Source organism: Anomaloglossus baeobatrachus, chromosome 3, assembly GCF_048569485.1.
Source record: "Anomaloglossus baeobatrachus isolate aAnoBae1 chromosome 3, aAnoBae1.hap1, whole genome shotgun sequence".
Classification (NCBI taxonomy): Eukaryota; Metazoa; Chordata; class Amphibia; order Anura; family Aromobatidae; genus Anomaloglossus; species Anomaloglossus baeobatrachus.
Genome location: NC_134355.1, coordinates 314,635,071 through 314,662,296, shown reverse-complemented (window position 1 = coordinate 314,662,296; position 27,226 = coordinate 314,635,071). Strand labels below are relative to the sequence as shown.

Below are 27,226 nucleotides of genomic sequence, written 5' to 3'. Positions count from 1 at the left end.
CCTGCGACTTCACACACAGCGATGTGTGCTGCCTCAGGAGCGAGGAACAACATTGGACCGTCGCATCAGCGTAATTATGGATTACGCCGACGCTGCACCGATGATACGATTACGACGCTTTTGCGCTCGTTAATCGTATCATCTAGGCTTTACACACTGCGATGTCGCATGTGATGCCGGATGTGCGTCACTTTCAATTTGACCCCACCGTCATCGCACCTGCGATGTCGTAGTGTGCAAAGCCCGCCTTAGAGACAGAAAGAGAGATATATAGAAAGAGAACCTGGGGGTTCTTCAGCTTTACAGCCAGGCAAGGAGTCCCAGTTCGCGATCAGCTGCCATCAGTTATCGCTCAGCTGATCACGCTACTCACCTCAGTTGCTGTGTGAAGCTGACAGGAGCGGCGGTGTCTTCTGCTGCTCCTGTCACCTTCATGCAGCAGAGCTGGAAGCGACGCTGGAGGTCCGTGGATTACGCCAGACATGGAGGGCTTTTTGGGGCTTATTAAATTGGTTACGAGGGAATTGGTTTCTGTTTTTTATTTCTAATAAAGGATTTTTTCGTGTGTGTGTGTTTATTTACTGTAATTTACAGATTAATCATGGAAGGTATCTTGGGGAGACGCCTGACATGATTAATCTAGGACTTATTGGCAGCTATGGGCTGCCAATAACTCCTTATTACCCCGATTTGCCAACGTACCAGGGCAAATCGGGAAGAGCCGGGTACTGTCCCAGAACAGCTGCATCTAATGGATGCGGCCATTCTGGGTGGCTGCTGACTGATATTGTTAGGCTGGGGGGCTCCCGATAACGTGGAGCTCCCCATCCTGAGAATACCAGCCTTCAGCCGTCTGGCTTTATCTGGCTGGTATTAAAATTGGGGGGACCGCACGCCGTTTTTTTTAATTATTTAATTATTTATTTCACTGCACAGTATACACACGCCCACCGGCTGCTGTGATTGGGTGCAGTGAGACACCTGTCACTCAGCGTGGGGGCGTGTCTCACTGCAACCAATCATAGGCGACGAAAAGCAGGAAAGCAGGGAATATGAGATTGATTAATGAGCGGCCGGCTTTTTCAAAAGAGGAAAAGCCGCCGGAGTTTAGTGAACAGCTGTGCAGCGCCGCGGCAGTGATCGGGGAACGGTAAGTAAGAGAGAGGGGAGAATGACCGACAGACTGTGAGAGGGGGACTGACAAGACAGAGAGAGACCGACAGACAGACAGAGAGAGACAGACAGAGCGAGACTGACCGACAGACTGAGGGAGATAGAATGAAAAAAAAAAAATGACCGACATCACTAGTAAAAAGCACAAAACGTGCGTTTTGGACATCGGAGTGCCACACAATGTTTTTACGTAAAATCTTTCATGTAATAATCTCAAAAAGTAACATACACCAGCTCTATCTCACTATTGGGTATGTGCCCTTAACATTTCCGCCATGAAAATTCATTTTGGTGTCATTTTGGAAGGTTTTCTGGTGAGTCCGTAAAAATGGCGTAAAACTCAGACAAAATTGTTCACAGCTGTGACTTTTGAGTGATAAATGCTTCAAGGGGTCTTCCCCATGCTGTTGCCATGTCATTTGAGCACTCTTCTGAGACTTTTGTGACATTTTTAGGGTTTCTACATGCTGCCAGGGGTCATTTCATAAAAATACTCGGGTCTCCTAAAGGATAACATTGGGCTCGGTGCTCGGGCCGAGTACACGAGTATCTTGGGATGCTCGGCCCGAGCCTCGAGCACCCGAGCTTTTTGGTACTCGCTCATCACTATGTTTTACATATTGTTGTGTTGCTACTGGGGTCCTCTTATCATTTCTTTTGTTTTTGATTGCTGTTAGGGGTAATTTGCACACTACTACATCGCTGGTGCGATGTCGGTGGGGTCATGTCGAAAGTGACGCACTTCCGGCGTCGCTCTCGACATCTTAGTGTGTAAATCCTAGATGATACGATTAACGTGCGCAAAAGCGTCGTAATCAGGGGCATAACGACCACGGTCGCAGAGGTCACCACTGCGACAGGGCCCGCGGGGTTATAGGGGCCCGGCAGCCGCTCTGCAGAGCCGGCTGCCGGGCCCCTATGTGTAGTGCGGCTGTGTAGTGGCCGACTGCGCGACCGTTAGGAGGCCGGCCTCTGAGTCAGGGGGACCCGGTGTCAGCAGGGGGGCAGAGGGGCCCCTGACCTGGGGAGGCCCACCAGGCGTTCCTGACCTGCAGCAGAGCAGAAATGCTCCTGCACGGCAAACGGAATCCATCCCTACCAGGACCTGCGATGATGTCATGCCCATGTGACTGTGTGGGAGGAGACACAGGATTGTCGGGGAGAAAGCAGGAGAAGATACTTTGGACACATGACTGGTAATGAGAAAAGAGGGGACATGAGAGGGAGGGGGGTGCAGGGTGAGTGGCATATGAGGGCTGCAGACTGTGACAGAAGCATGTGAAGGGTTGCAGAGTGTTTGAGAGGGGTAAGTTGGGGTACAGGCAGGGTGAGATATGTGGGGCAGGGTGTGTGACATATGGGGGTGTAGTGTGTGTGATATGGGGGGTGCAGGCTGTATGGGAAGCAGGGTGTGTGACATATGGGGATTTAGTGTGTGTGATATGGGGGGGTGCAGGCTGTATGGCTAACAGGGTGTGTGACATATGGGGGTTTAGTGTGTGTGATATGGGGGGGGTGCAGGCTGTATGGGGAGCAGGGTGTGTGACATATGGGGGTGTAGTGTGTGTGATATGGAGGGTGCAGGCTGTATGGGAGCAGGGTGTGTGAGACATATGGGAGTGTAGTGTGTGTGATATGGGGGGGTGCAGGCTGTATGGGGAGCAGGGTGTGTGACATATGTGGGTTTAGTATGTGTGATATGGGGGGTGCAGGCTGTATGGGGAGCAGGGTGTGTGAGATATGGGGGCAGGGGCGTAACTACCGCGGTCGCAGGGGTCGGAAGGAGAAGAGAGGTCCTTGTTTTTTTATTTTGCTGGCTGCATGACACATGGGGAGGCCTGGGGGGGCTGGCTGCATGACACATGGAGGCCTGGAGGGGCCTGGCTGCATGACACCTAGAGGCCCGGGGGATGCTGGCTGCATGACACATGGAGGCCTGGAGGATGCTGGCTGCATGACACATGGAGGTCCTGGGGAAGCTGGCTGCATGACACATATAGGCCCGGGGGAAGCTGGCTACATGACACATGGAGGCCCTGGTGGGGCTGGCTGGCAGGCTGCATGACACATAGAGGCCCTGGGGGGGCTGGCTGCATGACACATGGAGGCCCTGGGGGGGCTGGCTGCATGATACATGGAGGCCTGGGGGGCTGGCTGCATGACACATAGAGGCCCTGGGGGGGCTGGCTGCATGACACATAGAGGCCCTGGGGGGCTGGCTGCATGACACATAGAGTCCCTGGGGGGGGGCTGGCTGCATGACACATAGAGGCCCTGGGGGGGCTGGCTGCATGACACATGGAGGCCCTGGGGGGGGCTGACTGCATGACACATGGAGGCCCTGGGGGGGCTGGCTGCCTGACACCTGGGAGGGCTGGCTGCATGACACATAGAGGCCCTGGGGGGGGCTGGCTGCATGACAAATAGAGGCCCTGGGGGGGGCTGGCTTCATGACACATGGAGGCCCTGGGGGGGATGGCTGCATGACACATGGAGGCCCTGGGGGGCTGGCTGCATGATACATGGAGGCCTGGGGGGCTGGCTGCATGACACATAGAGGCCCTGGGGGGGCTGGCTGCATGACACAAAGAGGCCCTGGGGGGCTGGCTGCATGACACATAGAGGCCCTGGGGGGGCTAGCTGCATGACACATAGAGGCCCTGGGGGGCTGGCTGCATGACACATGGAGGCCCTGGGGGGCTGGCTGCATGACACATGGAGGCCCTGGGGAGGCTGGCTGCATGACACCTGGGGGGGCTGGCTGCATGACACATAGAGGCCCTGGGGGGGCTGGCTGCATGACACATGGAGACCTGGGGGGCTGGCTGCATGACACAGAGGCCCTGGGGGGCTGGCTGCATGACACATATAGGCCCGGGGAAAGCTGGCTGCATGACACATGGAGGCCCTGGTGGGGCTGGCTGCATGACACATAGAGGCCCTGGGGGGCTGGCTGCATGACACATGGAGGCCCTGGGGGGCTGGCTGCATGACACATGGAAGCCCTGGGGAGGCTGGCTGCATGACACCTGGGGGGGCTGGCTGCATGACACATAGAGGCCCTGGGGGGGCTGGCTGCATGACACATGGAGACCTGGGGGGCTGGCTGCATGACACAGAGGCCCTGGGGGGCTGGCTGCATGACACATATAGGCCCGGGGGAAGCTGGCTGCATGACACATGGAGGCCCTGGTGGGGCTGGCTGCATGACACATAGAGGCCCTGGGGGGGCTGACTGCATGACACCTGGTGAGGCTGGCTGCATGACACATGGAGGCCTTGGTTGGACTGGCTGCATAATACATGGAGGCCTGGGGGTGCTGGCTGCATGATACATGGAGGTCTATGGGACTGCATTATAAACATGAAGGACACCTTATACATGGACTATAGGGGTGCATTATACATGGAGGAGTATGGGGCTGCATAATACAAAATGAATGACACCTTATACATGAAATATAGGGGTGCATTATACATGGAGGAGTATGGGGCTGCATAATACAAAATGAATGACACCTTATACATGGAATATAGGCGTGCATTATACATGGAGGAGTATGGGGCTGCATAATACAATATGATGATTCATGGGGCTGCATTATAATACATATAGGACTATGGGGACTACATTATAATATATGGAGGACTATGGAAGCTACCTTACAAATGGTCTGTGGGGGTGCATTATAAAACATGGATGTGGTGCAGTATAAAATATAAAGAACTATTGGAAATGCATTATAATACATGGAGGACTATGGAGGTGCATTCTAATATATGAAGGGTTATGTAGGACCCTTTATACTATATGGAAGGCTATGTGGGGGCCATTATAGTATTTGGAGAACTATATACAAGGGGGGACAAAGATACAAGCATGGGATGGGAATGTTTTGTGCTGAGGGAAAAAGGCTCTTTCCCTCAGCACCCAGCTTTCCCATGCTCTGCTATACATCTCTCAGCACCCAGCTTTCCCATGCTCTGATATGGGAAAGCTGGGTGCTGAGGGAAAGATGTATGACAGAGCATGGGAAAGCTGGGTACCGAGGACAAGATGGATATCAGATCATGGGAAAGCTGGGTGCTGATAGAGGGTTTTTAGCTCATGGGAAAACCTGGGTGCTGTGGGTAAAAGCCAAGTGTCAGTGTCATTATCCTGTACCCCGAGTGTCTGCGTCATTCTCCTGTACCCCGAGTGTCAGTGTCATTATCCTGTACCCCGAGTGTCAGTGTCATTATCCCGTACCCTAAGTGTCAGTGTACATGGAGGGGGCCCCGGTCCAAATTTTGCACCAGGGCCCATCAAACTCTAGTTACGCCACTGGTCGTAATCGTATCATTGGTGTAGCGTCGGTCATTTCTATAATTTGGGGATGACTGATGCTATTGATGTTGTTCCTCGCTCCTGCGGCAGCACACATCGCTGTGTGTGAAGTCGCAGGAGCGAGGAACATCTCCTACCTGCGTCCCGGCCGCCAATGTGGAAGGAAGGAGGTGGGCGGGATGTTTACATCCTGCTCATCTCCGCCACTCCTCTGCTATTGGCCACCTGCCGTGTGACGTCGCTGTGACGCCGCACGACCCGCCCCCTTAGTAAGGAGGCGGTTCGCCGGTCAGAGCGACATCGCAGGACAGGTGAGTGCATGTGAAGCTGGCGTAGCGATAATGTTCGCTACCCCAGCTATCACCATGATATCGTGCCTGTGACAGGGGCGGCGACTATCACACTTGGCATCGCAGCATCGGCTTGCGATGTCGTAGTGTGCAAAGTACCCCTTAGGCTCGGTGTATTTAGTATCTGATATTTTATTTTAGCAGTCCATAAATTTGTATGGGTTTTTTACTTGTTGATTGAAGGCACCACAACTAGTGATGAGCGAGCATGCTTGTAACTACTCGGTACTCGCACGAGTATCGCTGTACTCGGGCTGCTCGGCGGGGACCGAGTAATCTCGCGATACTCGTGCTGTACTCGTGGTCTTCATTTCTGCATGTTGGCGCTCTTTTGAGAGCCAGCCCTCATGCAGGGATTGGCTGGCAGACCACTGCAATGCCACAGCCCTGTTAGTTGTGGAATTGCAGTGATTGGCCGGCCTGCACAGCGTGACCGAGCCTTTATACCGGCCGGCGCGCTGTGCTCTGCTCACAACTATCCAGACAGTCAGTGCAGGGAGAGTGTCGCTGATTCAGGGAAAGCTTTGCGGCCCTTTATAGTTAGTTCCGGAGCAGGGCTGCAAACAGTGTGACCAGAAGTCCTTCTCAGGACTATTCTAGTTGTATACAGGCAGGCAGGGTATAGCCAGGTCGGAGTACAGTAGCAGAGTCCTTCTCAGGACTATTGTTGCTATATACAGGCAGGGTATAGCCAGGTCGGAATACAGGCTAGTGACCAGAAGAGTCCTTGTCAGGACTATTGTAGCAGTATACAGGCAGGCAGGCAGGCAGGGTATATAGCCATTCCTAGTGGTGACCGTATACCAGCCTTCATCATATCTGGGGCTGGTGTACACAGTCTAAAACAGTCCAGATAGTGTCAGACTTCTCAGTAATTGTCGCTCCTAAAAACCAGTTAGGTTCTTATTGCGTCCGTGCTTGCATTTAAAAACAGCACGTGTGTGTCTGTCGGTGGCAGCGTACAGGTGCGCGTTTTGCACAAACTATTATATAACGCACAAGTCTAGTGTATAATACACGTCAGTCAGCAGTGTCTGATAGTGTCAGACTTCACAGTAATTGTCGCTCCTAAAAACCAGTTAGGTTCTTATTGCGTCCGTGCTTGCATTTAAAAACAGCACGTGTGTGTCTGTCGGTGGCAGCGTACAGGTGCGCGTTTTGCACAAACTATTATATAACGCACAAGTCTAGTGTATAATACACGTCAGTCAGCAGTGTCTGATAGTGTCAGACTTCTCAGTAATTGTCGCTCCTAAAAACCAGTTAGGTTCTTATTGCGTCCGTGCTTGCATTTAAAAACAGCACGTGTGTGTCTGTCGGTGGCAGCGTACAGGTGCGCGTTTTGCACAAACTATTATATAACGCACAAGTCTAGTGTATAATACACATCAGTCAGCAGTGTCTGATAGTGTCAGACTTCTCAGTAATTGTCGCTCCTAAAAACCAGTTAGGTTCTTATTGCGTCCGTGCTTGCATTTAAAAACAGCACGTGTGTGTCTGTCGGTGGCAGCGTACAGGTGCACGTTTTGCACAAACTATTATATAACGCACAAGTCTAGTGTATAATACACGTCAGTCAGCAGTGTCTGATAGTGTCAGACTTCTCAGTAATTGTCGCTCCTAAAAACCAGTTAGGTTCTTATTACGTCCGTGCTTGCATTTAAAAACAGCACGTGTGTGTCTGTCGGTGGCAGCGTACAGGTGCGCGTTTTGCACAAACTATTATATAACACACAAGTCTAGTGTATAATACACGTCAGTCAGCAGTGTCTGATAGTGTCAGACTTCTCAGTAATTGTCGCTCCTAAAAACCAGTTAGGTTCTTATTGCGTCCGTGCTTGCATTTAAAAACAGCACGTGTGTGTCTGTCGGTGGCAGCGTACAGGTGCGCGTTTTGCACAAACTATTATATAACGCACAAGTCTAGTGTATAATACACGTCAGTCAGCAGTGTCTGATAGTGTCAGACTTCTCAGTAATTGTCGCTCCTAAAAACCAGTTAGGTTCTTATTGCGTCCGTGCTTGCATTTAAAAACAGCACGTGTGTGTCTGTCGGTGGCAGCGTCAGGCTCCATATTGTCCCTGGATAGAGACGTGCATGATGGCCTGTAAACATGAAGTGCCCATTGTAAGGAAGTGGGTCTATTGTAGTATAGCCCTTAGGCAGGGCAGCCAAAAATTTGGAGGCTCCACATTGTCCCTGGATAGAGATGTGCATGAGGGCCTCAAAACATTGTTCCCATTGCAAAGGAGCGGGTCTCCTGTCGTTGGAATGCCCATTCAGAAAGAATGGGCGAAACAATTTACCACTGGGGGTATACCTGAAACAACGGCTTAACTATTGTAACGGTCACCATGATGGCGCATGAGGAGAAGGAGGAGCAGTCCAGCGATTAGCCAAAGTCCAGAAGTGTGTTACCATGGGTGAGTGGAGGTACATGGCAAATTCCCGTTACAAACTTTAAATTCCGCTGTCATTTGCTGTTGGTGTGTGGTGAAGTCTGGCCAAATCCAACCCTTGTTCATCTTGATCAGAGTCAGCCTGTCAGCATTTACAGTTGACAGGCGGGTGCGTTTATTTGTAATGATTCCACCTGCGGCACTAAAAACACGCTCTGACAAAACGCTAGCGGCAGGGCAGGCCAGGACTTCCAAGGCGTAGAGACTAAGAGCCAATTCATGCCACGTGTCCAGCTTGGATACACATTAATTGTAAGGCACAGAGGAATGTCGGAGTACAGTTGTTTGATCTGCAAGGTACTCCTTGAGCATCTGGCCAAACTTAGGATTTCTTGTGGCACTACCCCTCACCTCAGGGGCTGTGGTATGTGAGGGGCTGAGAAAACTGTCCCACATCTTAAAGACTGTTCCCCTACCTCTGGCGGATTGGACTTGTGCCCCTCTCGGCTGTACGCCTTGGTTGTCCACTGATTCCTGACCTATGCCGCTAGCGTTTTGTGAGGGGAATACTTTGCCTACTTCCGTGACTATGGCCTTCTGGAACTGCTGCATTTTGCCTGACCTCTCCGCCTCGGGAATAAGAGACATAAAGTTCTCTTTTTAGCGTGGGTCTAACAGTGTTACCAACCAGTAATGATTGTCGGCCAAGATGTTCTTAACGCGAGGGTCACGAGACAGGCAGCTTACCATAAAGTCAGCCATGTGTGCCAGACTCTTAACAGCCATCACTTCAGTATCCTGACCAACACGATGACTGAACATGCTGTCCTCCTCCTCCTCCTCCTCATCATCTACCCTGTCCTCTGGCCAGCCACGCTGAACCGAGGATATGACTGCATGTCATATCCTCAATTTGGCCAGAGAGTTGCTCCATGTCTTCATCCTCCTCCTCGTCATAGTCCTCCACTGCACGTTGTGATGAGACGAGGCTGGGCTGTGTGTTATCACCCACACCCACTACTGTTTCTTGCTCAAACTCATCGCGCTCCGCCTGCAATGCATCATGGTTGTTTTTTGAGCAGAGACCATTTTAGAAGGCAGAGAAGCGGTATGGTGACGCTAATAATGTCGTCATCGCCGCTCACCATCTTGGTGGAGTCCTCAAAGTTTTGGCGGATGGTGCATAGGTCGGACATCCATCTCCACTCCTCAGGTGTTATGTGTGGAGTTTGACCCATTTTCCGACGGCTTAGGTGATGCAGGTACTCAACAACTGCCCTCTTCTGCTCACATATCCTGACCAACTTGTGCAGAGTTGAATTCCAACGCGTGGGGACATCACACACCAGTCTGTGTGCCGGAAGATGCAAACGGCGTCTTAAGCCGGCAAGGCCGGCTGAAGCAGTAGGTGACTTTCGAAAATGTGCAGACAGGCGGCGAACTTTTACCAGCAGATCAGACAGCTCTGAGTATGACTTTAGAAACCGCTGAACCACGAGGTTGAGCACATGGGCCACGCATGGAACATGTGTCAGCTGGCCTCGCCTCAAAGCCGCCACCAGGTTCCGGCCATTGTCACACACGACCTTTCCTGGCTTTAGGTTCAGAGTTGTGAGCCAGTGATCTGCCTTCTGTTTCAGAGCTGTCCACACCTCTTCTGCATTGTGGGGTTTGTTGTCACCTATGCAGATTAGCTTCAGCACTGCCTGTTGCCGCTTCGCCGAGGCAGTGCTGCAGTGCTTCTGTGTCGCCCTGGACAAGCCAGGGGCCACAGAGCACAACACTTAAACACCCCACACTCCCTGCAGGCATATCATAGTCAAAACACAAAATCCTTGTTGCCTTCCCCAGGGGCTGTTGTCCACACCAGGGTGTGGAGCCAGGCAGTTGGTCTCCACCCACCGAGGAGGAGGGAAAACACAGGCAGTGAGAGTTAAGCTAAGGAAGTGGAAGGAGGAAAGTAGTAGAGAGGAGAAAAGTGACAGCAAAGAGCCTGAAGTTGGTCCGGGTGTGTGGCCCGGACTGGACAGCAAGGTTGGCAGGATGTGGTGACCGTCTGCAGTGGAGGCCGATTAGAGTCTGCCATAAGGACCGTGGACGGGTGGTGACCCGGCCGTACCGGACCGGTATACAAAGAGAAGCCAGCACCATTGGCAGAGGACTTTCGGATCCCGGCAAGGCTTGGTGTCGCCGTGAATTTGCCAAATCCGTTAGTGAAGGGGACCTCAGGGTTTCCAAACAGCCAAGTCCAGATAGAAGGCAACCGTCCAACCGTGAAGGGGAGACACCGCCACCGCCAAGGGCAACCGTCTCCCAGGGCCAGCGCCTGTGGGCAAAAGGGGCTCCTCCGGCCCATATCCAGGTCGGGGAGCGGGTTACCGTTGGGAAACCATCACTACCAACACTTAACTTAGGTGCAGGGAGAGACAGTCATCACTAACCTGCAGGGAGGAACAACCGCAGCCGTCCGAGTGACCCGTCCATCCAGCCACTTGTTTTACCGTGAACTGTGTCATCATCATTGGGCTGAGTGAGTACCTCCGTGCCGTGCGGCACAGCGCTGCCCCTGCGACCCTGCACCTCATCAGGCCCCGCAACCCGCCTGTCATCCATCTCTACCCCATCACCAGGCCCCGGGACAACCAACCCCCCTACCCACGGAGGGGAGAAATAACAACAAAGCTGCTCCCTGTCACAGGCTCCCGGGATCCCCGTCCAGAGCAGCGGTGGTGTCCACACAATCACCACAACCGTGGGTGGCGTCACGGACAATATCCCCAAAACCCAAACTACCCCTTTTCACTCACGGGCGAGTAGCGCCGCTCGAGTCCCCGGGATCCGGCCATCGCTCGAGCCAACGAGCAGCAGCAGCCGTAGAGCAGCGTCAGCCGGACCCGAGCAGTGGGAGAGCGCACCGTCCCCTCCTCCGCCCGCGACACTTCCAGCTTGGGACTGGTGTGGAGGGTAAAGTGGATCAGGATGCGCAGGAGGAGGAGGAGGCTGAGGAGCATGACATTCCGGAGCTGTAGAGTGTGTGTGAAACCCTGACTGAGGTAGGGCCTGCAAAACTTGGTGTGTGAAGGACGTGTTCCGTCCCTCGCTCAGACTGGGTCCCAGCTTGCACAATATTAACCCAGTGTGACGTCAACGAGATGTAGCGGCCTTGCCCACATGCACTTGTCCACGTGTCTGTGGTTAGGTGGACTTTGGCTGAAACAGCGTTGTTCAGGGCACGTGTGATGTTTTGTGACACGTGGTTATGCAATGCGGGGACGGCACACCGGGAGAAATAGTGGCGGCTGTGGACCGAGTAACGTGGGACAGCTGCCACCATCAGGTCGCGGAATGCTTCTGTCTCAACCAGCCTAAAAGGCAACATTTCCAGCGCAAGCAGTCGCGAAATGTTAGCATTTAGAACTGTGGCATGTGGGGTGTTGGCAGTGTATTTGCGCCTGCGTTCAAAGGTTTGCTGAATGGATAACTGAACGCTGCGCTGGGACAAGGACGTGCTTGATGATGGTGTTCTTTCTGCGTAGGCAACTGCAGGTGCAGGAGTGGAGGAGGCTTGTTCGCAGGCAGCATGGACAGGGGATTGGCTCGCATGCACAACCAGCGAAGACGTAGCAGTGACATCAGCAAGCACTGCTCCTGGACTCTGTTGTACTTCCCACAAAGTCGGGTGCTTGGCTGACATGTGCCTGATCATGCTGGTGGTGGTCAGGCTGCTAGTTTTGGTACCCCTGCTGATGCTGGCATGGCAGGTGTTGCAAATGGCCTTTTTAGAATCATCTGGAGCCAACTTAAAAAACTGCCAGTGTCAGAGTTCCGGGTTTTCCAGTTTTCTTTTGAAAGAGCTTGCCCTTTGTTAACATGGAGTTTTCTGTTCTGTTGCCCTACTTCCTGTCCATCTGTTTAAAAGCCGCCCCTAAAGCTTAGTCCAGTGCCTGAGTATACTTCTTCCTGTGTGCTCCTGCCCTGCAGCTTTTGGTTCCTGATTGTTATTCGGATCCTCTTGGAAAACAACCGACACCGACTCTGGACTTCATCTGGTATCATCTAGCTGTGCCCGGACTCCGTTTGCCGTCTTTGGTCGGCACTTCTGCCCGGTTCCTTCCGTTTAATACCACTCTGGACTCACATCACGTACGGACATTTTTGGACTTACCTATTGCCCTTTTGTGTCCCGGCTGCTGCGCATTTAGGGCTTCTGGGGTGATTGCCAGACAGTCCCTGTATAGGGGTTCGCTCTTGGTGGTCTCCCTGGGGGAGTCCGGTGCGCGGTCCCGGGAATTCCCTTTCGCTCCGTCCCTGGAAGGTATTTCCTGTATTTATGTTCTACTGTGTTTTTGTTCCGTTTATGTACATATTTGCTGGTTGCATATTATAAACGTCTTGCACCAAGAACTCGTCTCTGGTTGTCATTGCCCTAACGCAATCGAAATCCTCAATACATACAATAGTATTACAGCCAGACTCGGGAAGACCTAACATTTGTACAGGCACCTTGTGTCGTGTTGTTCCGGGGAACAGTTGCCTGACGTCTGCCTGGGGCCACCACTCTGCTTCTTACTGCCTGTTGGGATGCTACGCCTCCCTCCCCCTGTGCACTGCTGTCCTCGCTCTGCATATCCTCCTGCCAGGTTGGGTCAGTTACTGGATCATCCACCACGTCGTCTTCCTCTTCCGCACCCTGCTCCTCCTCCTGACTTCCTGACAATTGTGTCTCATCATCGTCCACCCCTTGTTGAGACACGTTGCCAACTTCGTGAGAACGTGGCTGCTCAAATATTTGGGCATCTGTACATACAATCTCGTCATGGCCCACTTCAACAGGAGCTGGCGAGAGGCCAGAATTTGTGAATGGAAACGTGAACGAACAGCTCTTCCGAGTGTCCAAGTGTGGGATCAGTAATGTCCGTGGACGTGTACTCGGCCTGGTGGTAGGAAGGAGGATCAGGTTCTGAAATGTGCGGTGCAGTATCACGGCTACTGACACTTGACCGTGTGGAAGACAGAGTGTTTGTGGTGGTGCCAATCTGACTGGAAGCATTATCCGCTATCCAACTAACAACCTGTTGACACTGGTCTTGGTTCAAGAGCGGTGTACTGCAGCGGTCCCCAAGAATTTGGGACAGGACGTGCGAGCGACTAGATGTGGCCCTTTGTTGTGGCGAAATTAGAGCTTGCACACAACCTCGGTCTCTGCCTGCACCACCATCACGTCCACTTCCTTGTTCGTTGACAACGCCCTTGCGCATTTTGCAATGCTGTGCTGATGTGTATTCACTAGACTTGTGCGTTATATCCAAGTTTTTGCAAAACTCACACAAATGCAGCGGAAAGCTGCCACCAACAGGCACACACGTGCGGTTTTTAAATGCAAGCACGGAGGCACTAAGAACCTAACAGGTCTCTATCCAGGGACAACGTGGAGCCTCCCAATTTTTGGCTGCACTGCCTAAGGGCTATACTACAATAGACCCACTTCCTTCCAATGGGCACTTCAGGTTTACAGGCCCTCATGCACGTCTCTATCCAGGGACAACGTGGAGCCTCCCAATTTTTGGCTGCCCTGCCTAAGGGCTATACTACAATAGACCCACTTCCTTACAATGGGCACTTCAGGTTTACAGGCCATCATGCACGTCTCTATCCAGGGACAACGTGGAGCCTCCCAATTTTTGGCTGCCCTGCCTAAGGGCTATACTACAATAGACCCACTTCCTTACAATGGGCACTTCAGGTTTACAGGCCCTCATGCACGTCTCTATCCAGGGACAACGTGGAGCCTCCCAATTTTTGGCTGCCCTGCCTAAGGGCTATACTACAATAGACCCACTTCCTTACAATGGGCACTTCAGGTTTACAGGCCATCATGCACGTCTCTATCCAGGGACAATGTGGAGCCTCCCAATTTTTGGCTGCCCTGCCTAAGGGCTATACTACAATAGACCCACTTCCTTACAATGGGCACTTCAGGTTTACAGGCCATCATGCACGTCTCTATCCAGGGACAATGTGGAGCCTCCCAATTTTTGGCTGCCCTGCCTAAGGGCTATACTACAATAGACCCACTTCCTTACAATGGGCACTTCAGGTTTACAGGCCCTCATGCACGTCTCTATCCAGGGACAACGTGGAGCCTCCCAATTTTTGGCTGCCCTGCCTAAGGGCTATACTACAATAGACCCACTTCCTTACAATGGGCACTTCAGGTTTACAGGCCATCATGCACGTCTCTATCCAGGGACAATGTGGAGCCTCCCAATTTTTGGCTGCCCTGCCTAAGGGCTATACTACAATAGACCCACTTCCTTACAATGGGCACTTCAGGTTTACAGGCCCTCATGCACGTCTCTATCCAGGGACAACGTGGAGCCTCCCAATTTTTGGCTGCCCTGCCTAAGGGCTATACTACAATAGACCCACTTCCTTACAATGGGCACTTCAGGTTTACAGGCCATCATGCACGTCTCTATCCAGGGACAATGTGGAGCCTCCCAATTTTTGGCTGCCCTGCCTAAGGGCTATACTACAATAGACCCACTTCCTTACAATGGGCACTTCAGGTTTACAGGCCCTCATGCACGTCTGTATGCAGGGGCATTGGTGAACCTCACAATTTTGGACTGCCCTGGCAAAGGAAAATACTACAAAGACTCACTTCCTCAAAATGGGCACATTAGACTCAAGAGGCCTTCATGTACGTCTCTTCTCAGGGACATCGGAGTGCCACACAATGTTTTCACGTAAAATCTTTCATGTATTAATCTCAAAAAGTAACATACACCAGCTCTATCTCACTATTGGGTATGTGCCCTTAACATTTCCGCCATGAAAAATCATTTTGGTGTCATTTTGGAAGGTTTTCTGGTGAGTCCGTAAAAATGGCGTAAAACTCAGACAAAATTGTTCACAGCTGTGACTTTTGAGTGATAAATGCTTCAAGGGGTCTTCCCCATGCTGTTGCCATGTCATTTGAGCACTCTTCTGAGACTTTTGTGACATTTTTAGGGTTTCTACATGCTGCCAGGGGTCATTTCATAAAAATACTCGGGTCTCCTAAAGGATAACATTGGGCTCGGTGCTCGGGCCGAGTACACGAGTATCTTGGGATGCTCGGCCCGAGCCTCGAGCACCCGAGCTTTTTGGTACTCGCTCATCACTAACCACAACTTGTGTTGCCTTTAATGTGCCAACCTCTGCTGCATCATAGTGTCAGATTAGAGCTACCTAGCTTCCTCTCCCTAATATAAGTGTATATATACTGTACATATATATCTATATATAAAATTGCCCTATTCTGTCTCTCTGTCTGTCCAAGAAATGACGTCATACGCTGAAACCGCCTAAACCACGCCCACACAGCTCCAACAGGCCGAACCCCCCACACACCCACCCCTCACTCCACCTCACCCAATCAGCAGCGGCCCTGCATCACATCCCCCACATACCCACACCTTACTCTACCCACACCCAATCAGCAGCGAGGACCGCTCAATTAATACACGCCCATTCGCAGAAACCCTCACAATGCCATGACACAGCCGGCGGACAGGTAAAAGGGATACCGCCATGGAAGCTCCCTACACCCGGCGCGACGGCGCATAGTGGGCGCTCTCACACTTGAGTTGTGCGGCATCCGTCACAATCCGTTGTGTGATGCATGTGATGGATGTCGCCCCCATCATTACTGCACACACCGCCACTACTGCTCCCATCATCACCGCACATACGACAGCACTACCACACCCATCATCTCTGCACAAACCAGCACTACCACTCCCATCATCACCGCACATACACCGACACTACCGCCCCCATCATCACTGCACATATGTGTCGCCCTGGGCAAGCCAGGGGACACAGGTCACGACACCACCACACCCCACACTCCAGGTAGGCACATCACAGCTAACCTACAAATCCTTGTTGCCTTCCTCCAGGAGTCTGATGATGCACACCAGGGGGTGGGCCAGGCGGTTGGCTCCGCCCACCAAGGAGCTCACAGCTCTGGAGGCAGGAAGTAACCAGGCAGAAGAGCTCAGGGAGAGCTTGAGTGAGGAGTCAGCTCAGGCAGGAGTAGGAGTGAGGAGCTAAAGTGGAGGAGTTAAGAAAGTGAAAGTGAAAGTAGTAAAGGAGGAAAAAGCAAGTGAAGTGACAGAAGAGAAAGACAGCCTGAAGGGTCCAGCTTTGTGAGGGCCAGAACAGCAAGGTCAGCAACGGCGGTGACTGTCTGGAGGGGGACCGTTTGGAAGTTCCTGGAAGGACCCCGTTGGCTGTGTGCCCGGTGGTCTGGAGCAGTGTTCCGAAGGACAGTCAGCACCAGGGCAGGGGCCTCTCAGACCCCGGCAAGGCTAGGAGTCGCCAGATTTGCCAAATCCGTCAGTGACGGGGACGCAGATCCCCCAACAACCAAGTCCCAATTGAAGGCAACAGCCCAACCCGTATTGGAGAGACACCGCCACCGCGACGGCACAAGTTTCTCAGGGCCAGCGCCTGCGGGCAAAGTGTAGAGCTCCTCCGGCCCAGATTGCAGCCGGGGAGCGGGTAACCGGAGGGAATCCACCGCTACCATCAGTCAACATAGGTGCAAGGAAGAGAGACATCACCGTCACCTACCGGGAGTGCAGGTGCAGCCGTCTGTGGGACCGTCCTACCAGCCGTTGGTTTACCGTACAGACTGTGTCCGTGTGACAGGCTGAGTGAGTACCACAGTGCCGCAAGGCACAGCGCTGCCCCCGCGTCCCTGCGCCCTCCAGGCCCTACACTTTACATCTCATCACCGGGCCCCGGGATCACCAACCCCTACCCACGGAGGGGCAACACAACACCGGGCTACTCCGCATCACCATCCCCGGGACCCCCCACACTGAGCAGCGGTGGTGCAATCACCACAACCGTGGGTGGCGTCACGAACTATAACAATTCCCCACACCCAACAAACACCCCCTTTCACTCACGGGCGAGGAGTGTCGCTCGAGAAACCCCGGGATCCGGCCCACCGCTCGAGCCACCACTGAGCAGCTGCCGGACCCGAGCAGAAGGGGTGAGCGCGGTGTGCTGACACCCTCCTCCCCGCCCGCGACAACTTGGCGTCACGAACAGGATCCTACCGCTCTGCCGTCAGGTAGAGGTGCGCCTTGTTACCGCCGGAGGCATCCGGCAGGAAAATTTCAGAAGCCGCCATCTTTGGCGCGAAAAGTTCCCGCTCGAGCGTCTTCTCGAGCAGTAGAGGCGCGAAGGCCAAAACTCCGCCCTGAGAGAGGAGGGGCCGGAAAGAGCTAAGGGGGACGCGATGGCGGCTGAATGCATGTAGCTGCGTCTATAAAAGCAGGGACGCCAGCACCTTGCGAGAATACCGTTCCTGGAAGCAAACAGTGAAGACACCATGTGGATGCCGTCCCGCGACACCGTACCCCCCGCGCCTGGAACCGCGGCGTGGGTGGAGATCCGGACCGCGCAGCTCTCCCAACGGCTGCAGGTGAAGATGCAGCTCCTCGTGGAGGAGTGGGAGGCCGACATGGCGGACGTTGTAGCCACCGTGCGGAGACGCGAGGAGGAGGCGGAGAAAGGGAGGGTGAGTGACCCACGTCCCGATGCCCTTGCAGGGCCGGTCATCGCGGCTGTGGGGCCCGGTCCAAGCCCTCTCCCCCCGTTGCCTCCCTCGCCACCCGTCCCGGAGGCCGTGACCCCGCCACTAGGCCTGCTACCACCGCAACCGGTAGCAGTACCCAGCCCGTCCGCCCCAGCGGACCGACCTGTAGCCGGAGCCCGTAGCAAACCGGAGGCATTACCTTGGAAGGCCCCGAAGATTGTGCCAGAGACAGTCCCCGAGCAGCTTCCCGAGCCGGAGCCGATGACCCGCTCCGAGCCGAAGGCCCAACTGCGGAAAGCCCCTGTGCCCATCCCCCACACCTCGGCTGAGGTGGCGCCGGGTTGTTGCTGCAAGGCAGCGCCCAAGGCCATGACACCGCGGGATACGCTACCCACCTTCCTGACAGTGGGTAATGTGCTGGATGTCCCGCGGGGCTCAACCCGTGCGCCGGAGCTGGCAGCAGCGCCATACTGGGACAGGGAGCCGACGAAGCTGGGCCTGGAGATCGCGGAGAGGGAGAGAAGGAAAGCCGAGCTGGTGGCCCAAGCCATTCGGGAAAAAGAAAACCTGCGGCAAGCGACCTTACGTGTCCGGGGGCCCGTTCTACGAGGGACAGGTGAGGCGATTTGATATCCGCCGGGGCTACGGATTCATATACGAACCGGGCCTGGAGGCCGAGGTGTTTGTGGCCCGGCGGGACGTGAATGCCCATCTGCCCGAGGAGCATCCTGGCCGCAATCTTATACCGGGGGACATGGTGCGTTACACCCGGCACTGCGGAGAGAGGGGGTGGTTTGCCCTGGATGTAAAGTTGAAGGGCAGCCCGGAGAGCAAGGTGAGCTCTGCATCCCCTCCCTCCGATGGAGCAGCAGAAGGACCGGAGTAGGGCAGCGGATGCCCATTGCACCGTCCCCGTTGGGACCATCACTGAAGTTGTTGTTTGTTTAAAAGTTTGAAATGATAAGTGAAATTACCGAAGAAGTCACCTGATTTGTTTGTTGATTTGCTTTTGTGATTGAACCGGCAGGAGCCGGCACCGTTGTCCCCGTGGGGACCGTTTAAAGTTTATTTGCATGGGAACTATCCATGGACAAGCCCGTGAACTTGCAGGGCACCACAAACGTTAAGTGGCTTTTAAATATGTTGGGTACCGTTACCGTTTCCGCAATGCCGCCTCCGGAGAGGCAGGTTGGAGGGAGGGCCCTCAGCAGAGCAGGCTGGGGCCCAGCCACCAAAGGAACCGGTGGCTACCCTCTGGAGGGGAAGGACAGATCCCGTTCGGGTAACTTGTGCTGGACTGTGGGTCAAGGGGTGCTGCCTGGGCTTTAGGGGCAGCATCAGGGCCAGGTTGCTTGGGTGGGAGAGAGCGGAAACCGTGACCGTATACCGTTGCAACGTTAAAAGTAAATGTGCCTCCCGTCTTGGGAAGAGTTTTGATTAAAAATGTTATTTATGTTTGCTTAACCCTGTTATCCCCTTTTTACAGAAAAATAAAACCGGTGTAGGACGGCAGCCCGCGGACGGTCTGCATTTTGCTAAGGGGGAATGTGTCGCCCTGGGCAAGCCAGGGGACACAGGTCACAACACCACCACACCCCACACTCCAGGTAGGCACATCACAGCTAACCTACAAATCCTTGTTGCCTTCCTCCAGGAGTCTGATGATGCACACCAGGGGGTGGGCCAGGCGGTTGGCTCCGCCCACCAAGGAGCTCACAGCTCTGGAGGCAGGAAGTAACCAGGCAGAAGAGCTCAGGGAGAGCTTGAGTGAGGAGTCAGCTCAGGGAGGAGTAGGAGTGAGGAGCTAAAGTGGAGGAGTTAAGAAAGTGAAAGTGAAAGTAGTAAAGGAGGAAAAAGCAAGTGAAGTGACAGAAGAGAAAGACAGCCTGAAGGGTCCAGCTATGTGAGGGCCAGAACAGCAAGGTCAGCAACGGCGGTGACTGTCTGGAGGGGGACCGTTTGGAAGTTCCTGGAAGGACCCCGTTGGCTGTGTGCCCGGTGGTCTGGAGCAGTGTTCCGAAGGACAGTCAGCACCAGGGCAGGGGCCTCTCGGACCCCGGCAAGGCTAGGAGTCGCCAGATTTGCCAAATCCGTCAGTGACGGGGACGCAGATCCCCCAACAACCAAGTCCCGATTGAAGGCAACAGCCCAACCCGTATTGGAGAGACACCGCCACCGCCACGGCACAAGTTTCTCAGGGCCAGCGCCTGCGGGCAAAGTGTAGAGCTCCTCCGGCCCAGATTGCAGCCGGGGAGCGGGTAACCGGAGGGAATCCACCGCTACCATCAGTCAACATAGGTGCAAGGAAGAGAGACATCACCGTCACCTACCGGGAGTGCAGGTGCAGCCGTCTGTGGGACCGTCCTACCAGCCGTTGGTTTACCGTACAGACTGTGTCCGTGTGTCAGGCTGAGTGAGTACCACAGTGCCGCAAGGCACAGCGCTGCCCCCGCGTCCCTGCGCCCTCCAGGCCCTACACTTTACATCTCATCACCGGGCCCCGGGATCACCAACCCCTACCCACGGAGGGGCAACACAACACCGGGCTGCTCCGCATCACCATCCCCGGGACCCCCACACTGAGCAGCGGTGGTGCAATCACCACAACCGTGGGTGGCGTCACGAACTATAACAATTCCCCACACCCAACAAACACCCCCTTTCACTCACGGGCGAGGAGTGTCGCTCGAGAAACCCCGGGATCCGGCCTACGGCTCGAGCCACCAGGAGCAGCTGCCGGACCCGAGCAGAAGGGGTGAGCGCGGTGTGCTGACACTCTCCTCCCCGCCCGCGACACATACATCGGCACTACCACTCCCATCCTCACCGCACATACACCGGCACTACCGCCCCAATCATCACCGCACATACACCGGCACTACCACTCCCATCATCACCGCACATACACCAGCACTACCGCACCCATCCTCCCGGCACATACATCAGCACTACTGCTCCCATCATCACCGCACATACACCAGCACTACCGCCCCCATCATCACCGCACATACACTGGTACTACCGCTCCTATCATCACCGCACTTACACTGGCACTACCGCACCCATCATCCCCGCACATACACCGGCACTACCGCTCCCATCATCACCGCACATACACCGGCACTAGCACCCCCATCATCCCCGCACATACACCGGCACTACCGCACCCATCCTCACTGCACATACACAGGCACTACCACTCCAATCTTCGCCACACATACACCAGCACTACCGCACCCATCATCACCACAGGGAATACAAAATGGAGTAATGAGCGGCCGGCATTTTCAAAAGAGGAGAAGCCGCCAGAGCAGTGTGACAGCTGTGCAGTGCCCCGTCGGTGATCAGTGAGTATGAGAGAGGGGGAGAGAGGGAGAGACAGACCGACAGAGAGAGACAGACCGACATTGACAGAGACAGAGAGATAGACTGACAGAGAGATAGAGACTGAGAGACCGACCGACAGAGAGAGAGAGAGACCAGGAGTGCTTTAATGATTTAGAATGTTCTGCTGGACATGCTGAGCATGTTCAGTAGAACGTGACGGAATCCTGCACTGGAATCTATCGCCAAACACATGGCGACGGAATTCAGCACCATAGACATTCATCATGCCTCTTAACGGATCCCGACGGAATCCTGCAGAGTGCGTTTTTTTTTTACAGCAACAAAAACCGCTACATTCAGCGTTCCTTCCACCCGACGGGCACTGACGGTCACCGACAAAACAACTGATGCGCTGCGGGGCGGATGCAACGCAAGACCATCCGTTGCAATCCACCCTTAATTGAAGCCTATTAGGAATAAACTGATTCCTGCAATGGTTACCGTAATTCCTCAAGGCGGCAGATTGCAACGGATACTGTTCAACACAAGTGTGAAAGTGCTCTTAAGCCCCGACCTACAGGAGGCCCCAAAGCGCAGGTCAGTGACCCAACTACGCCACAGAGACACAGAGGGATGGGGACCGGAGGAGACGCAGCTGTGGCATCGCAGGGCTTCCCCACGCCACAGAGACACATAAAGGGACGGGGACAGGAGGAGACGCAGCTGCAGCACACTAGGAGCCCAGCGCTCCGGGACGCAGCTCTCCCACTAACCAACGATAAATGCAGGGGTAGCACATGACTACTTAAAGATTAACACTGCTGAGAATGTTAAGGAGACGCTCATTACTATTCATGAGCCGCTTATTAGTATTCATGAGCGGCTACTTAACATTCACTGCAGTGTTAATATTTAAGTAGCCATGTGCTTCGCCTGCATTCATCCGTGGTTAGTGGGAGTGCTCATGAGCCAATCATTACTATTCATGGCCAGCGGAAAATGAAGTCACACACACACACCATGACTCCCACACAGCCCACAACAAACACACACCGTCACACACAAACCACCATGCACACACACCGCCGCACACACACACACACACACACACACACACAACCCCACTCATATCAAACACCACCCACAGACACATATCAAACACAGACACCCACATACCAGGATTGGGGCCATTCAAGGATGGAGACTTTACCAGGATGGGACATAGACCAAGATGCTGCATACACAAGGATCCTGCTATACCACGATGGGGCCACATACCAGGATGGGGCCACATACCAGCATCAACCCACATACCAGGATGGGGGCCATACAAGGATGGAGACTATACCCGGATGGGACACAGACCAGGATGCTGCATACACAGGGATCCTACCTATACCACGATGGAGGCACATACCAGCATGGGGCCACATCACAGCATCAGCCCACATACCAGGCCAACCCACACCTCACAACGTCACAGCCTGCAACTCACCGCCGGCCACAGTGGAAAAGCGGAGCGGACGCCGCACAGGAGCGAGCAGCCGGCAAACATGTACAAGGGACACCTTAGGAAACATTCTGGATGGTGCTTATACTGGGAGGCGGCCTACACCAGATTGCGCACACAGACCTGAATGAGGGCACATGTCAGGATGGTGGCTGCACCACAATGGGGGCACATACCAGCATGGAGCCACATCAAAGCATCAGCCCACATACCAGGATGAGGGCCATACAAGAATGGAGTCAATACCAGGATGGGACACAGACCAGGATGCTGCATACACAAGGATCCTGCCTATACCATGATGGGGGCACATATCTAGAACACTCTATGCGTTAGAATCGGGCCACCATCTAGTATATATATATATATATATATATATATATACAGTATATGTATATATATATATATATATATATATATATACAGTCAGGGCCAGAAATATTTGGACAGTGACACAAGTTTTGTTATTTTAGCTGTTTACAAAAACATGTTCAGAAATACAGTTATATATATAATATGGGCTGAAAGTGCACACTCCCAGCTGCAATATGAGAGTTTTCACATCCAAATCGGAGAAAGGGTTTAGGAATCATAGCTCTGTAATGCAAAGCCTCCTCTTTTTCAAGGGACCAAAAGAAATTGGACAAGGGACTCTAAGGGCTGAAATTAACTCTGAAGGCGTCTCCCTCGTTAACCTGTAATCAATGAAGTAGTTAAAAGGTCTGGGGTTGATTACAGGTGTGTGGTTTTGCATTTGGAAGCTGTTTCTGTGACCAGACAACATGCGGTCTAAGGAACTCTCAATTGAGGTGAAGCAGAACATCCTGAGGCTGAAAAAAAAGAAAAAATCCATCAGAGAGATAGCAGATATGCTTGGAGTAGCAAAATCAACAGTCGGGTACATTCTGAGAAAAAAAGGATTTGACTGGTGAGCTTGGGAACTCAAAAAGGCCTGGGCGTCCACGGATGACAACAGTGGTGGATGATCACCGCATACTTTCTTTGGTGAAGAAGAACCCGTTTACAACATCAACTGAAGTCCAGAACACTCTCAGTGAAGTAGGTGTATCTGTCTCTAAGTCAACAGTAAAGAGAAGACTCCATGAAAGTAAATACAAAGGGTTCACATCTAGATGCAAACCATTCATCAATTCCAAAAATAGACAGGCCAGAGTTAAATTTGCTGAAAAACACCTCATGAAGCCAGCTCGGTTCTGGAAAAGTATTCTATGGACAGATGAGACAAAGATCAACCTGTACCAGAATGATGGGAAGAAAAAAGTTTGGAGAAGAAAGGGAACGGCACATGATCCAAGGCACACCATATCCTCTGTAAAACATGGTGGAGGCAACGTGATGGCATGGGCATGCATGGCTTTCAATGGCACTGGGTCACTTGTGTTTATTGATGACATAACAGCAGACAAGAGTAGCCGGATGAATTCTGAAGTGTACCGGGATATACTTTCAGCCCAGATTCAGCCAAATGCCCAAAGTTGATCGGACGGCGCTTCATAGTACAGAGGGACAATGACCCCAAGCATACAGCCAAAGCTACCCAGGAGTTCATGAGTGCAAAAAAGTGGAACATTCTGCAATGGCCAAGTCAATCACCAGATCTTAACCCAATTGAGCATGCATTTCACTTGCTCAAATCCAGACTTAAGACGGAAAGACCCACAAACAAGCAAGACCTGAAGGCTGCGGCTGTAAAGGCCTGGCAAAGCATTAAGAAGGAGGAAACCCAGCGTTTGGTGATGTCCATGGGTTCCAGACTTAAGGCAGTGATTGCCTCCAAAAGATTCGCAACAAAATATTGAAAATAAAAATATTTTGTTTGGGTTTGGTTTATTTGTCCAATTACTTTTGACCTCCTAAAATGTGAAGTGTTTGTAAAGAAATGTGTACAATTCCTACAATTTCTATCAGATATTTTTGTTCAAACCTTCAAATTAAACGTTACAATCTGCACTTGAATTCTGTTGTAGAGGTTTCATTTCAAATCCAATGTGGTGGCATGCAGAGCCCAACTCGCGAAAATTGTGTCACTGTCCAAATATTTCTGGACCTAACTGTATATATGTTATTTCTTTTTAGTGAACACCTATTGTGTTGTGCATCATTATAGTATACATTTTTTATGCATATGGACTTATTTGCACTTGCACTTCTGTGTATATGGTTTTGTTGTAATGCATATCTAATAAGTAACTTTTTTTTATCTATAATATAATAATAATAATATTGATGAGAAAATATATTACCTTACAGGCAAATCTGTTCAGATGAAGCAATTCAATCCTTGGTCACAGTGGGTTTTCCTTACTTATATATGGCTGATTTAACCTTTAAACTTTTTGGATCAATTTAATGTTCTTTTATCAATTTGCAGGTTCATTGTAGGTTGATGTTAATTATTAATCACCCTTGATCTAAATTGAACTTTTAATCCACACAATATGGTTTAGTCCGGTGTGACAGAAGTGTACTAGATGATTTGGGTTAAAAGTAAAATCTCTAGTAGGGCCTCCTACACACTACGGTTATAAAAATATATTTATGTACAGTATATTGTTAAAAACAGAACTTTAGGAATCCATTTTATTAGGCTTACAGGAAATCTTTCTCCTTTATCCAAATGGATTTAAAATATGCAAAATAAAATGATGCAGTTTTTCAGAACTCATATATAGAGATAATTTCTATAATACTTACCTACATATCCCTGCAGATATATACCCTACCGGACACATTTAAAATGACTAAAGTGGAGATATTTTTGTTTTGGATATTTTTTCTTCAGCTGTACCAACCACAAGGTAATAACCTGCACCATGATCATACTGAATTTGTCATTATTAACATAATTAAAGGAAATCTGTAAGTAGGATTAAACCTCTTAAGCCATCTATATGGACTTGCAGGCCATAAGAAGCTGAATAAAAGGACACTTTATCTGTAATCCAATGTTTTATTCTAGAGAAATGCAAATTTTTCTTAAATGTAATGATGCATGGAACTGTGAATATTTGGGTTCGCTTAGTTTGGCCGGACTTTAAAAAAAAAAGTTTGCTTCGGGAACTGAACTTCACCCAAACATGACCCCGGACATCAATCCCATAAGGGTGTCACACGGTATTCAGCTCTAAACTCACCGAGTGTCATGGTGACATCTGGCACTACTCTCACCGAGTGTAATGGTGACATCTGACCCTATTCACACTGCAGAATCTGACACGCTTTTGAGGTGCACAGTCAAACTCGGTTGTCGACCAGTTGGGTGCTTCCTAGTGATCAGTCAAGCAGGAATTAATTTCTGCTGGCCGGTGGATTATTGCTAGGGTCACATGTTACTAGGAGACCTATCAAAGCCGCCTCTGCTCTTTAAAAGATGGCGAATGTAGCTTCATGTAGCGATATCGGTCCTTGTGCTGTGGTGAACCTGTTCTGGAGATGCCCCTTCATTATTTGGTGTGTTGTGGAAATAACCTTGTTGTCTGTTTATTTCCTCCATGATTCTTTATTTCCTCCTGAGCACATATTATCTATACCTGTGTGTGTGTGCAGTAAGTCTTGGTTTTTCCTTACTAAGAAGGAAAAAATCCAGGTCCAGTGCACTCGGAATAAGATCTTTCCAGGCTTTATTACAGAGCTGTAATAAAGCAATAGTAGAGACAAAGAGAAAAACTTTCAGCTCACCCATTCCATGTGCTCGAATTTCCTTCTGCTGCTCGGGCTGCAGGTGCTGCTACCTGTGTATAATGAAGAAGGAAGAGTTCTGCCCAGCGCAAGAAGGAGAGGTATGCCAGTAAATTTCCAGATGCTTTATTCTGCTTGGTTTCCAGTAAAAACGATCATATAAACATATGAACAGTTAAGACAATGTCCTCCATGGATACTGACACAACAGCGACGCGTTTCGGCTACAGGAGTGTAGCCTTTGTCAAGTGGCTTTACTATGTAAACTGAGTCCTCTTTATACCCATACATGAAAAAGTCCTCTAAAACAAACAGGTGTAGATTCTTGCTGAGATCCTCAGAATTAACTCTTGATCCACTGGCTTTGAATATATCACAGCACATTGCAGGTACATGGGTTAAAATACAATATGAAGAAAACAAACGATATGCACATTATATGACATTACTTCCATATCAAAATACATTGCTTGTAAATTACATGATAATATTCATACAATAAAAATTATTACATGAAAAGTACATGAATGTATGACAAACATAGTGATATGAATCTTTGCCCAGAGGAGTGTATCACCGTACAAATGCATTGTTATAACAATGCATTTGTACGGTGTATATGATCGTTTTTACTGGAAACCAAGCAGAATAAAGCATCTGGAAATTTACTGGCATACCTCTCCTTCTTGCGCTGGGCAGAACTCTTCCTTCTTCGTAATAAAGCAATACACTCATAATACTGATTTACGGGAATAACGCAACTTCTCATTAGATACAAAGGACTAAAAAAAATTACAAAAGAAAAAAAACAAAAAAAAAAGAAAAAAACACAAAAAAGAAAC

At 51.5% G+C, this 27,226-nt stretch overlaps 1 protein-coding gene across 2 annotated transcripts in view; it reads right to left on the bottom strand.

Annotated features, from left to right (window-relative positions):
• Positions 1 to 26,443, bottom strand: part of LOC142295230 (amine sulfotransferase-like) — a 91,397-nt gene extending 64,954 nt beyond the window's left edge. Inside the window, exon 1 of one of the 2 annotated variants that reach the window (XM_075338323.1) lies at positions 26,385 to 26,443. The gene's annotated coding sequence lies outside the window, so the exon portion shown is untranslated. Of the gene's footprint in view, positions 1 to 24,949; positions 24,988 to 26,384 lie in introns of those variants that run through there. The other variant, XM_075338321.1, reaches the window with a different exon arrangement.
• Positions 26,444 to 27,226: the final 783 nt, after the last annotated feature.